Source organism: Sander lucioperca, chromosome 14, assembly GCF_008315115.2.
Source record: "Sander lucioperca isolate FBNREF2018 chromosome 14, SLUC_FBN_1.2, whole genome shotgun sequence".
Taxonomy (NCBI): Eukaryota; Metazoa; Chordata; class Actinopteri; order Perciformes; family Percidae; genus Sander; species Sander lucioperca.
This window is the reverse complement of record NC_050186.1, coordinates 1,771,604-1,783,311: the sequence shown is the minus strand read 5'-3', so window position 1 is coordinate 1,783,311 and position 11,708 is coordinate 1,771,604.

Genomic DNA, 11,708 nt, shown 5'->3' with positions numbered 1-11,708 from the left:
TACTGCATGAACTCATAGCCCCGTACATTGTTAAGGGTAGGTATGAAAACAAGCTGTATACTTTGACATTGCTCCATTCCCGAATGAAATTCCGCCGGATTTTACTCATTTACCGGATATCCGTTACCTTCCGCTTTCTTTGTGTTGACATCTAAGTTTTCTGTTGCATGACTTAAACAACATTTGAACGTACACAGGTTCCACCAAAACAAGTTCCTTCCCGAGGCTATTTTGCAGAGGCGCCGTTGCTCCGTTTGGCGCATGGTGCCACCCAAGAGGATTGTGATTGGTTTAAAGCAGGGATCTTCAACAGGGGGTCCAGGACCCCTCGGGGGTCCTCAGAGTTAATGCAGGGGGGCCTCCAAATATTGTAAATTTTTGAAAGTTTTTTCAAAAATTAAAAAGTCTTAACATGAATCTAACATATTATTAGCAAATATAAATCCCCACTGATGATAGGCTAACTGGCCTATTGGTAAGGTAGTCGCTAAGATAGCCATCCACAGCTAGTTAATTGATTAATTAATTAATTAATTAATCCACTGTGCCACACATATGTTTTAACATTAAAACATTATTTATAAAATCCTGCCAACAATTATTATGGCGTTTTTCCATTACATGGTACCTGCTCGACTCGCCTCGACTCTACTCGCCTCGACTCGACGCACCATGCGTCCGTTTTCCATTGCAGATTTTAGTACCACCTCAGCGTGGCTGGTCGTCAGAGCCACAGCCAGAAGACACATTTTGTTTCAAATGAAGCTGGAGGCAGCAAAAAAAAAATACAGCTGGCTAAACTCTTTAAAAATGGCAGGTTTGTTCAGGACACCCCCCTCTGTCGCTTTCACGTCACCTTTTGGTATCGCCTCAGCTCGCTTGGAACCTCAACTGAGGTGGTACTAAAAAAAGTACCTTAAAACCGTTAAAAGGTACCAGGTACTTTTTTTCGTAATGGAAAACCAAAAAAGGCCATGTATAAAGGCTTTAGGTCGCCCTACATGTTGTAGGCCCAGTTTAGTATGCAACTTCATTTTATACAATATATGTAGTGGGGGGTCCCGGCTTCGTCTCTCTTTCAGTTAAGGGGGCTTAAAAAACGTTGAAGACCCCTGGTTTAAAGAAATGGCAACAAAACAGAGCACGTTTTTCTCCCATCCTGGAATGCTGTGTGGACTAGCCAGACGCTCCTCCGCAGTGCTGTGGAGATCTAGCTAACTAACTACTGTTTTTCTAACTTGGACCTATATGGCTTTGCAGGTTAATTGGATCTTTAATGTTTTAACCCTCTACCTCCTGTTAACCAAAGCACAACGCCCACCACCGGCTTACCATATTGAGAGATAATACCTTGTAGGCATATGTATTAAATTTCCTTGTGATTAATCCGCAGCCTCAGTGATCCCTTCACATGTTCTTTCTCACCTTTGTGAAACAGTGTGAACCGAACCTGTTGTCAAATCCTCTCCTGTTCACATGCAGTACTTATGCATGTTGCACGCATCATTTATGTTTATTCAAAATGGATGTCTTGTACGATGGCTTTGCAGACTCTATTTCTTTCCTAACCTCCTCTTCTCCCCCACAAACTCTCCCCAAGTACCACGTCTCACTCTGACTCACCATCTGTGACTCACCAATTACAAATGGCTCCATAATCCATATCTATCACTTCCATTCATTGCACACTGCCCCCCAATTGTTTTCTATTGTTTCTCTGTCTTCTTCCGCCATTATGCTCTTCGTTGTCTCTCCACAATTCTTCATTTTCTGGTTATAATAGTATCCCTCTTCAGTTTAGTGTTTGTATGTCAGTGGGAGTTATTGGTGTTAGTTCTGGAGCTCATGTACATGCTCATACGTGTAGGTTTTCAACTAAAACCCTATATTCATTGTATTCCAAGTGCATGCACATATGCATTCCAAACTGGGAATTTGAGCAAAATCGGCAGAGTAAGTCTGCTACAATATCTGCTCCTCATTCCCGTATGGAGGTTCAATCAGGTGTGACTCATGGTGAATAAAGGCTTGGAGGACAAATGGAATTCATAGTGAGCCGTCATGCTGACAAGCTTGTCATCTTCTTCTCCTATAATTGTCTTTCCATGTCTCAGCAGGTCAGCATATATGCAGCTGAGATGTGTAGTGTTGCATTCATGTCTCCCCTTCATGTCCAAGAAAGGATTTTTTTTTTTAAATGGGAGAGGTTTTGATTGTACCTTTAGATACCCCTTTTTCTAACATAAAGGTAAATGAGCTCGGATTGCAACTATAAATTCAAAAAATGCTAAAAATGAACGTGCATGGTTTGGTGACGAAAGACAGATGTGATTACAAAGCACTGTAAATATACTTGTTAAACATGTCATGTTTTAAATGTCCTTATGGTCCACGTATGAAGAAAGATGAATTCTTTTGTTTGCCCAAAAGAAATTCATAGACAAAGACATGTACTGTTTGTTATTTTATACAGTTATGCTACTTATTGTATGTTTAGAGTCAATTACATTCCAGTTGGGTCAAAGACACAGTTAGAGAAATGCAAATTGACTGATAACTTGAGCATCAAGTAGGAGTAATGCTGCCTAAAACATTGTGTCAGCACACAGCTGGAGGCCCCAAACAGAAGTAATGTGTGGTTTTCTGTAACGCATTTATAAACTTTTGTTATACAATTAGAAAAATGTCATGTTTCAACGATGTTTAGTATGTTTTTTGAGCTAATGAAGAAGGCAGCATTAGGGTTAAATGTGCAATTCAATTGGACTGATCAGATGTTGATGCAGAATTGAGAATAATTTTAAATTTCAGTGCAGTGTGGTGAGGGCAGAGCCAGCTCTGATCATGATCAAATATCAATATGAATACCACTCCCACATGATATAAAATGCAGTGAGAGTTTGAATTCTCCAGTAAAGGAGTGACAGTGAAGAGGACGGAATATATAAATATTTTATACAGGATGAAATATGATTTATGCACTAATGAAACAGAAAATGCTATGCTGAGGTGTTATGAAGAGGAAACTGAGAAGTCGTCTCATTCAGAGTTACAGTACGTCGACATGAATGAGAGGACTCATCTTTTCCAACAGACCAGGAAGCTTTGATAGAGTTGCCAGCATGATTGACAGCTGTCAATGTTTCTGAAGTGTAGATGATGAAGTAGGAGGTGGTTTAAGTGATATCACTGTATGATTAAAGCCTCAAAATATAACCAATATGGATAGGGATAAACATCCATCTATTTTCAAAATGACTCCTGTTCAGGGTCTCGGGGAGGAAAATACATTTCCTCCTAAAGATACTGCTGACTCAGAGTGAAAAGACTGGTGTGATAACACTAACACGCTGACAGCTTTGTCACTGCTCCTATAAGAGTTCAGCAATGTTGGAAATAGACTCAGTGAAAGAAATTACACTTCAACATTTAGATTTGATACTTGTTACTGAATGAGGAACACAGTAAGTACATTAGTCATTATCCGAAAAACTGCAACATTTTTCTTCCAACAGCTCTGTAAATCAAGTACAACTCTAGTACATGGTGTTGAACTTAAATCCTGCCATTATTTTTAAACCTGTAGGTCTACAGTACCTAACACTTAAAACCCCTGATTACAGGAAAATGTCTCCCACTCACAAATTGTTCAGCATGGTTGATGTTGCCAGCATTTAGTCTTTCATGAAACATCTGTAAATAGGCCTACTCTCTTAGACTACTCAAAGTTGACGCATGAGTGATTCAGTGAAAAGGTCAATAACTGATTACACTGACCACTTCCCCACTGTCTGATCAGCAGGTGGCCGCGGCCTCGCTCTCTATCTCTCACCTTTTACTTTCTTCCTTTCTTCTCTGCTGCCTGAGGTCTTTCCTCTTTCACAGTCTGGCGGGCTGCAGCTCGCTCAGATGTTACCCCCCCATGTACTTAGCTATAGAGCTGTATTCATATGATGGCTTGTGATCTTAGGATGAAATGAATCCTAAATGTCTTCACTCTCCGGATGCCTGGAATAATTCTCTCGTTCACTATCTCTTGTTTGGGTTAGGGATTCCTCTGCATTGGTGGGATGATAATGGCCCACAGCTGTGCATCATCAGAGTATAATCATTACCTCTGAAATCTATGCTAAAACAGCTTTTCTTGTCACTGTCAATGCTGGATGCATTTCTAGCTGCTGTTTTACAGGCCAGAAAACGATGAACGATGTGGGATAAAACTAAGGGGTAACAAACACCTAAATGGACTTTAATATTTCAAATTCATGACTTCAACCCAAATTTGTGTTTATGGATAAATATTCTGCTTTGTGTCCAAAAGATCTTTGAATAAGTTTAATATCATCAAGAGTTTCCAAAACATCAGCGTGACCTCCATCAGCAGCTGCTGACAGGTTAAAACTCCTCTGCAGCTCTGATACAATTTAGCTGACATATGAGTCACTTCACAAGTAGGAAAGTATAGTATATTTACTGGATAATCACCACATTTCCTTCGCCTTGCAAAACTCTGTTCGTTTCGGGAAACAACAACAAACTTCGAGCTAGCAAGCTACATACTGAAAATGTCAAGTTTTGAAGAAAGTTTGGATCGTGCAACAAGGCGGGCCTGCTTGGTCCTTTTGGGGAATGATTGTAAAGATTTACAAAGATTATGTTTACGGCATTTACTATATAACTGGGACGTTTTGGGACCGATAGGCGGGGGTTGGCTATGGACAAAATTACGTAATACAGTAACTGTATTGTGTGAACAGTTAACTTCATTTAATATTGTATGTGGCGTTTTCTTTTGCGGGGTGCAAATGTTACACCAAACAAGTTCATTCCTGAGACCATTTTGTAGAGCCACCACCTCTGCGATATGTATGTATGTATGTTTGTATGTATGTATAATACGGAATAATACACACATTTAACACACATTTAAGTCTAAGCCAAAGGCATGTTTTATTTTTGGGACCATTACCTAATTGAGTATTTCTACTAAAATCTTGTACCATAAAGTTACCATGTCAACATCACATAAAATGCAATATTTATGTATATCAATATACCCCTCTATCCACCCATCACACACACACTTTGCATTGCATACACAGTTATGTCCACCTGGCACGATCAGTGGAGGTCAAGCCACGGTTATCACCATTTGTCTTACATATTGATCAGAATGTGACACTGGGAAATGAGAGGTCAGAAGGTTTCAAACTAAATCAAAGGCAAATACTAATAGTGACAAAATGAGGGGAGTGTGTCCCTCCACTTGCTCCCCCAAAGCCCTTTTGAGGGAGCAGCTAGCCAGTGTAAATTACTTTAACATTTGTGAAGGAATATGGGCTCTGAGACCAATTAGGCTCAATGCCCCAGGGCATCACTGTATACAGCTGCTGCACCCTTCAAAACAAGCACATACACATGACCCCACACACACACACACACACACACACACACACACACACACACACACACACACACACACACTGTCTCCTTTTTCTAACCCCACCTAAGATACATTATGCATGAATTGTAATGAGCGGGATTGATTCAGTGGTGCTGCAGTGTAGCCTGTTTTTCATCTATGTGACCATTACTTTTTTTGCAGGGGTTCATGTATTATTGTATAAATAAACCATATTATTGATTCAACCATAGCAATGCTCCACAGCTTGTGGTATTGATCACAGGATACGAGGTCCAATTGCTTGTTCGAGACCATTTCAGCAGGATGAATTGCTTACCATCAGGGGGACTTGAGCACACGTCCTTCAGTTGAAGCGCTGTATCACATTATAGTGAGAAAGAAAAGCAGACAACAAAAACACAACTTGCGTAAAATTCAAAGCATTCAGGCTGTTTTACCATGCCTGAATCATTTGTGTCTCCTTCTTGTAATTACACCGGCTGTTTTTGGAAAGGTGCTGCATTGGTAAAGAGTCGCTTCACACCTTTCATGAATGCACTTACACCCTACCCTAATGAATACAATAATAAATAAAGCAAATGTTTATAATATTTTAAGAAAATTAAGAAATTTACATTTGCTTATTACAATGAACATGGGCACCGTAGTTTATTTTAAATCAACTGTCCTGCTGCAATAAATACTTACTAACACACCAAATGTCTATTGATCCACAGCTGAAAAAAGTCCCCAAGAAGTGTACTCTATGTACTCATGTTTAAGTAACATTTGCTAAAAAACATATGTGCCCTTTGTTTTTTTTTAGGAAATTACTGACCTTCTAAACTACATATGTGTGACCTTTTTTTAAGATTTATGTCTTCAGTAGTCAGAAAGTATTGTGAAAACACATTGGTATTTTTTTATGGGTTTTGTTGACAATAAGAAAAAAAGAAAAACAGAATAACTCCAGACTCAAGACGTTCTTTAACTGTTGGAATAGCACATACAAATTGTTACATTGTTTATTTTCAGTATTGATGTTGTGGCTTTGGACATTTCTGTTAGGTTTCAGTATTTTACTTTGTATTTTGTTCTATTTCTGTTACCTGTATTATTGATTTCTGTATGTATCTTGTTTTGTATATTTCTGTTGTGTATATTTGCATTTACGTATTTCCCTGTTCATTGTGTAGTTTCTGTTTACCCTGTTTTGACTGTTCTGTTCTCTGTGTATTTCTGTTTCCTGTTTTATTTTGATAGTCTTTTCTGTCTTGTCATGTCTAGTTTTACTTTTTGTACTCATTTGTTCATTACCTCATGTATTTAACCTCTGTGTTCCCTTTGTCTCTGGTCAGATTATTTTGTGTCTTCGCCCGGTCAGTCTGTGTCCTCGTGCCGTGAGTTTCTGTTCCTCGTACTTCTTGTTTGGTATTCAGTCAGTTTATTTCAGCCTTGTGCCTTTTTTGCATTTTTCCCTGGTGTTTTCCAGTTGCTGTACTGCTGTTTTTTGTTCCTTGTGTTCTACCCTCTGCCTGCCTGCCTACCTCTCTCTGCGTTTGGGTCCACTATTCTCCTCACTCCCCATAACAATTGAATTCTTATTACTGTGATTATACTCCTGATGGTGAGTTGATCTGATACACCAGCTTGTTATTTGGAAAAGTTATTTTCTTAGAAGCTGTGCATCATAATGTAGTGTGACTGTACTGCAGTGTGTGACTTCACACAGGAGAGCATTCTGGGAGAACACCACAGCATGTCTTTCCCTCCGTCCCTCTTTAATTCCTCACACTTACAATATGAGGGAGAGATACATGGATGAGATGTGAGGACGGGGGAATCATTGTGACATGTGTTTCTCTAATGGGACATCATTGGTCAGTTGGCAGTCACTCGTTTGCTAATATGCTAACATGTTGCACAGCTGTTTTCGTGTGAGTGTGTGTAGTATCTCGCAGAGTTCAAAACTGATATTTATTTTCCAACCATTTTTAAATTATCAAATGTGTTTTTAAATGAGTGAATAGTTACAATGTATTACAGAAGGCTGCTGTTATTTAACAATGAACCTAGGTAAGCATGTTTCACTAAAATGCATGCACATAAAAATTGCCCTTGACTTTCACTCGCTCCATTTTATTCTTTTACAGTCCCATCAGATCAACTACAGCATCCAATTACTGAACAGATTTCAGCCCATCACGAGCCAGCTGATACATTTTTAAATGATAGATTGATCTTGTATGCTCTAGTGCTACACTATACTGGCTACATATTTAACTATGTAGATCACTCACAGTAAAGAACTTATAACAAACAAACTCCATACAGGGATCCCATAATACTCCAATGCATCAAAGAATATGATGTTTCATGCATGCAGACTCTTCTTTAAACTGAACAAACAAAGACAGAGGAAGATAATAAAAACCATAAGATTAAGACATTTAGAAATTTGACTTTTAGTGACTACTACCACAACTGAACACACTGAAAGGGATTATTAGAGTGTCGGACAGGTGGCTTAGACAGGTCAACCTTCATAATTGTCTCAAGGACCACTGTGATACATTGAGTCCCACTGTGTTAATAACTTTGACCTTAGGGTGAGGCCCATCCCTCTCAAGTGAAATAACCTCCATCCACACAGTATGAGGCTCTGCTGCTTTCTGGTGTCATAGGCCATCACCAGCAAGAAGTAGCAGCAATGGGAAATACTCCAGCTGAAATACAACTTGATCAACCATAGGTTTAATATCATATGCATTCTATTAAATGAAGTTTAATATCATATGCATTCTATAAAAAATCTTGCCATGGAATAAATATCACTCAAAAATCATAGAGGAAAACACATTAGGCGTATAAGTAATCTCTAATTATTGGCTTGAATTCTACATATTCCTGAAAGAGTGGAGGCGTACAATATCTGCTACAATATAATGGCCTACTTTTTCATAAAAAACAAAAAAGGGAAATTTGACATCTGGCTGAACCTGGCTTTTTTAAAGGAGGAGAACTTTTCTTCTTTAAAAACACATCTGACAAAAGTGCATAAGAACTACACGTTTGTGAATTAATATCAGATTTTTTTCCCCTTTCTGCAGCCACAGCTGTGACAGCAGTCACTGAGTTGCAAACAGCAGCAAGTACCTTCAATACCAAGGGAGGAATAAACTTTTCCACAAGTGACGTTGTTCGCTGGCATGAATTAGGCATTGTATGCCCTGGAGTCAAGTTGAAGATATTGGACATAAAAAAACATTGTTTTTCTAAGCGAGAATGTCGTCATTTAAATTCTAGGGTGGTATCTGGTTCTGAAGATCAAATCACACTGACATACTGTGAGCATTTGTGAAGCAAGCATGAAAGTCCATTTTGCCTCACTTCAACTACAGGATTGCACAAACCCGTTTTAAAACATCTGCAGACATAAGAGTGGGTAATTGTTTAATACGAAACACTAATAACACTAATACTTAAAAAACACACATTTGAAGGATGTTTACCAAATTATGATGCAATTTAAGATGCATGCTATACGTTAAGATAAGTTACATACTGTACATGGAAAGAGGACGTGTGTTTGCCAGAAGGCTACAGAGTCAGAAAATCTGAACAGCTGTATGTAGGCCATATAGTGCAATAACCTATTTGCGTAATGTTTTGTTACATTGTGTTTACATTGAATATACCCAGAGGTGGAAAAGGTACTGTAAAATATTGTACTCAAGTAAAAGTACCAATACTTTGATGAAATATTACTCAAGTACAAGTAAAAATACCTATCTGAAAATGTATTCAAGTAAAAGTAATAAGTAGTTCATTTAAAATGTACTTTAAGTAAAAGTTACTTAGTTACATTAAAAAAAACTGTAAAATGGGGTGGGGGGGATCTCTCCCATGCAGTGAAAATAGGACAAGGTGTCATAAATCCAAAACTATTTTGTTTTTAATTAAAGAAAAATCTATACAAATGTATAAACATCTATACAATGTATACACATGTAATAACAAAACACATGACATTTAAGACCCTTGGAAAGGTAATGTGCAGTTTTAGTTCAGACCATCCCATAAAACGTTTTCAAACAATCAATTGAAAGTGAAAGTACCACATTGTTAGTTCTGAGGGCCATCCTTTTCTTCACAAACATAAACAACAGTTATAATGCAAATCAAGGCCAAATCGGGTGTTTTGACTCCATAAATGGGTTAGACCCTAATGTTCACAGCCCAGACTAGCAGCTAGCTTCTACACACCGAAGTAGCCCGTATGAGCTAATTAGATGTATGTGAATTAATTTAGCCAGTCTCCTACATACGTTGTCCTACAGAAGGAGTGGGCAATTAATTTTCCAAAGGGGCCACATGAGAAACAGGGACTGTTGCGGAGGGCTGGACCAATGGGCTAAACTCAATTCTGCTCAATATTAATTTTATGTCAGGTGGCACGTTCTCAAACGTCTCTTTTTTCTCTGGGCATTTTAGCGCACCAGAGTCCACCAAACACTCTTTAGCCTAATAAACTCCCCTTCAGAAAATGGCTTACTGTTTTTGGCGATTTTCTGTGGGATATCACAAAGCTGGTCTTGACTACTGCATCCCTGGATGCATTGTTGCTTTTGCAGCTTAACTAGCAAAGCTTCAGATGTCCGTGCCTGCTCTGCATCAGTCAAGTTGTTGTATTTCTCTGCGTGTTTAGTATTCTAGAGGCGATTCAAATTATAATCCTTTAACACAGCGATCTGTTCTCCGCAAACTAAGCACACATCTTTACTTTTGACTTCAGTAAATAAATACTTAGAAGTCCACGTTTGGTTCAAAACTCGGCACTCTGTTTCGACCTTTCTTTCTTTCCCATGAGCTGACATTTTTGAGGGATAACGGCTCATTCATGCTGCATTCACGTCGTCGTCCATGCTAACGTCTCCCACTCAGTTCGCGGCTCGCCGACACAGGGGTCCGACCATCCGACACATTGCAGTTTTTCTTCTACTAATTTTTAATTGTGACTTGCAACCAGAGAAAAAAAAGCTGCATACGTTCGCACAAAAAAAGAATGCCCTGGGGTCTCATTTATAAACGTGGCGTAAGCACAAAACGGGGCTGAAAATGTGCGTACGCCACTTCCCACGCAAAGGTTGTGATTTATGAAAACAAACTTGACGGGAGAATGTGCGGTCCTCCACGCAAACTCTGAGCCATGCGTACGCACATTTTGGAGACAAAATAGGAATTGGCGACGCAGATGGTGAGGTGGTAAACTGAAGTCAGACTGCAGAAAGTAAATGGGAATAACGATTACTCATAATATTTTCAAGTATTGATGCCTCACGCATTTTTTTTCACTCCATATCATCCACGTTATCGTGAAGATTAAATCCAGCAGTGTTATTTACGCTTGTACTGAGTGATAATTGTTCCATAAACACCTCCAACTCAAATCTTAAATAAAAGTGCGTTCTTAATATTTAATCGCGCTGTCTCACCGTCACATTGTCCGCTACGGAGCGCAGGAGGAGGAGATAGCCCGACTGCATGGAATACAGGATAGCATCAAATACCCTAGCATTAGATAACTGCAGAACACAGTGTAGCCTAAATAACTAAATATCTCTTTAATACTGTGCATATATCATCAAATGTCAAAGTCTGAAAATACAGCCGTTAAGCTCTCGCGCAATCATTACTTTTAATGTCCTCGTTATCAGTCCAACTTTAATACTGTTTGTGACAAAACCTGCATGAAGAAAAGTGTTGGCCTATTACACTTTCTTTCGTCTTCAAATTGTATCTCGGGGTGGGGGGAGGGGATACCACTAGTTGATGCTGTGTTGGCAAGGTGTTAACAATCACAAATTGTGGAAAACATCAATACTGCTGTGAACCTGTGCGTAATGCTGCATGATGGCACTGATGGCCCTGCAGCACTACGCTAATGGAAGAATCAGGAGAAAAAGAGACTTCAGGGACCATGACGATGACTGGCTAATATGCCGATTTAGATTCCCTAAAGCTGCGCTGTTGGATCTATGTACTGAATTGGGTCCAGTAGAGAGGGCAACGCACCAGAACCGTGCCATACCGGTCCATCCCGGTGTTACACCGAAATCTGTGACCCATCGAGATCGGTGTCCCCCTACCTCAACCTGAGCCAAACCCTTGTCCCTAACCTTAACCATGGAGGGGGCGCTACCTTTTAACAGGAGGGACACAGATCACGAGGGGTCACAGATTTCGGTGCAACACCGGTCCAAATAGGCTACAGGTCCTCGCCACTCTGGGGGAAACCGGCTGT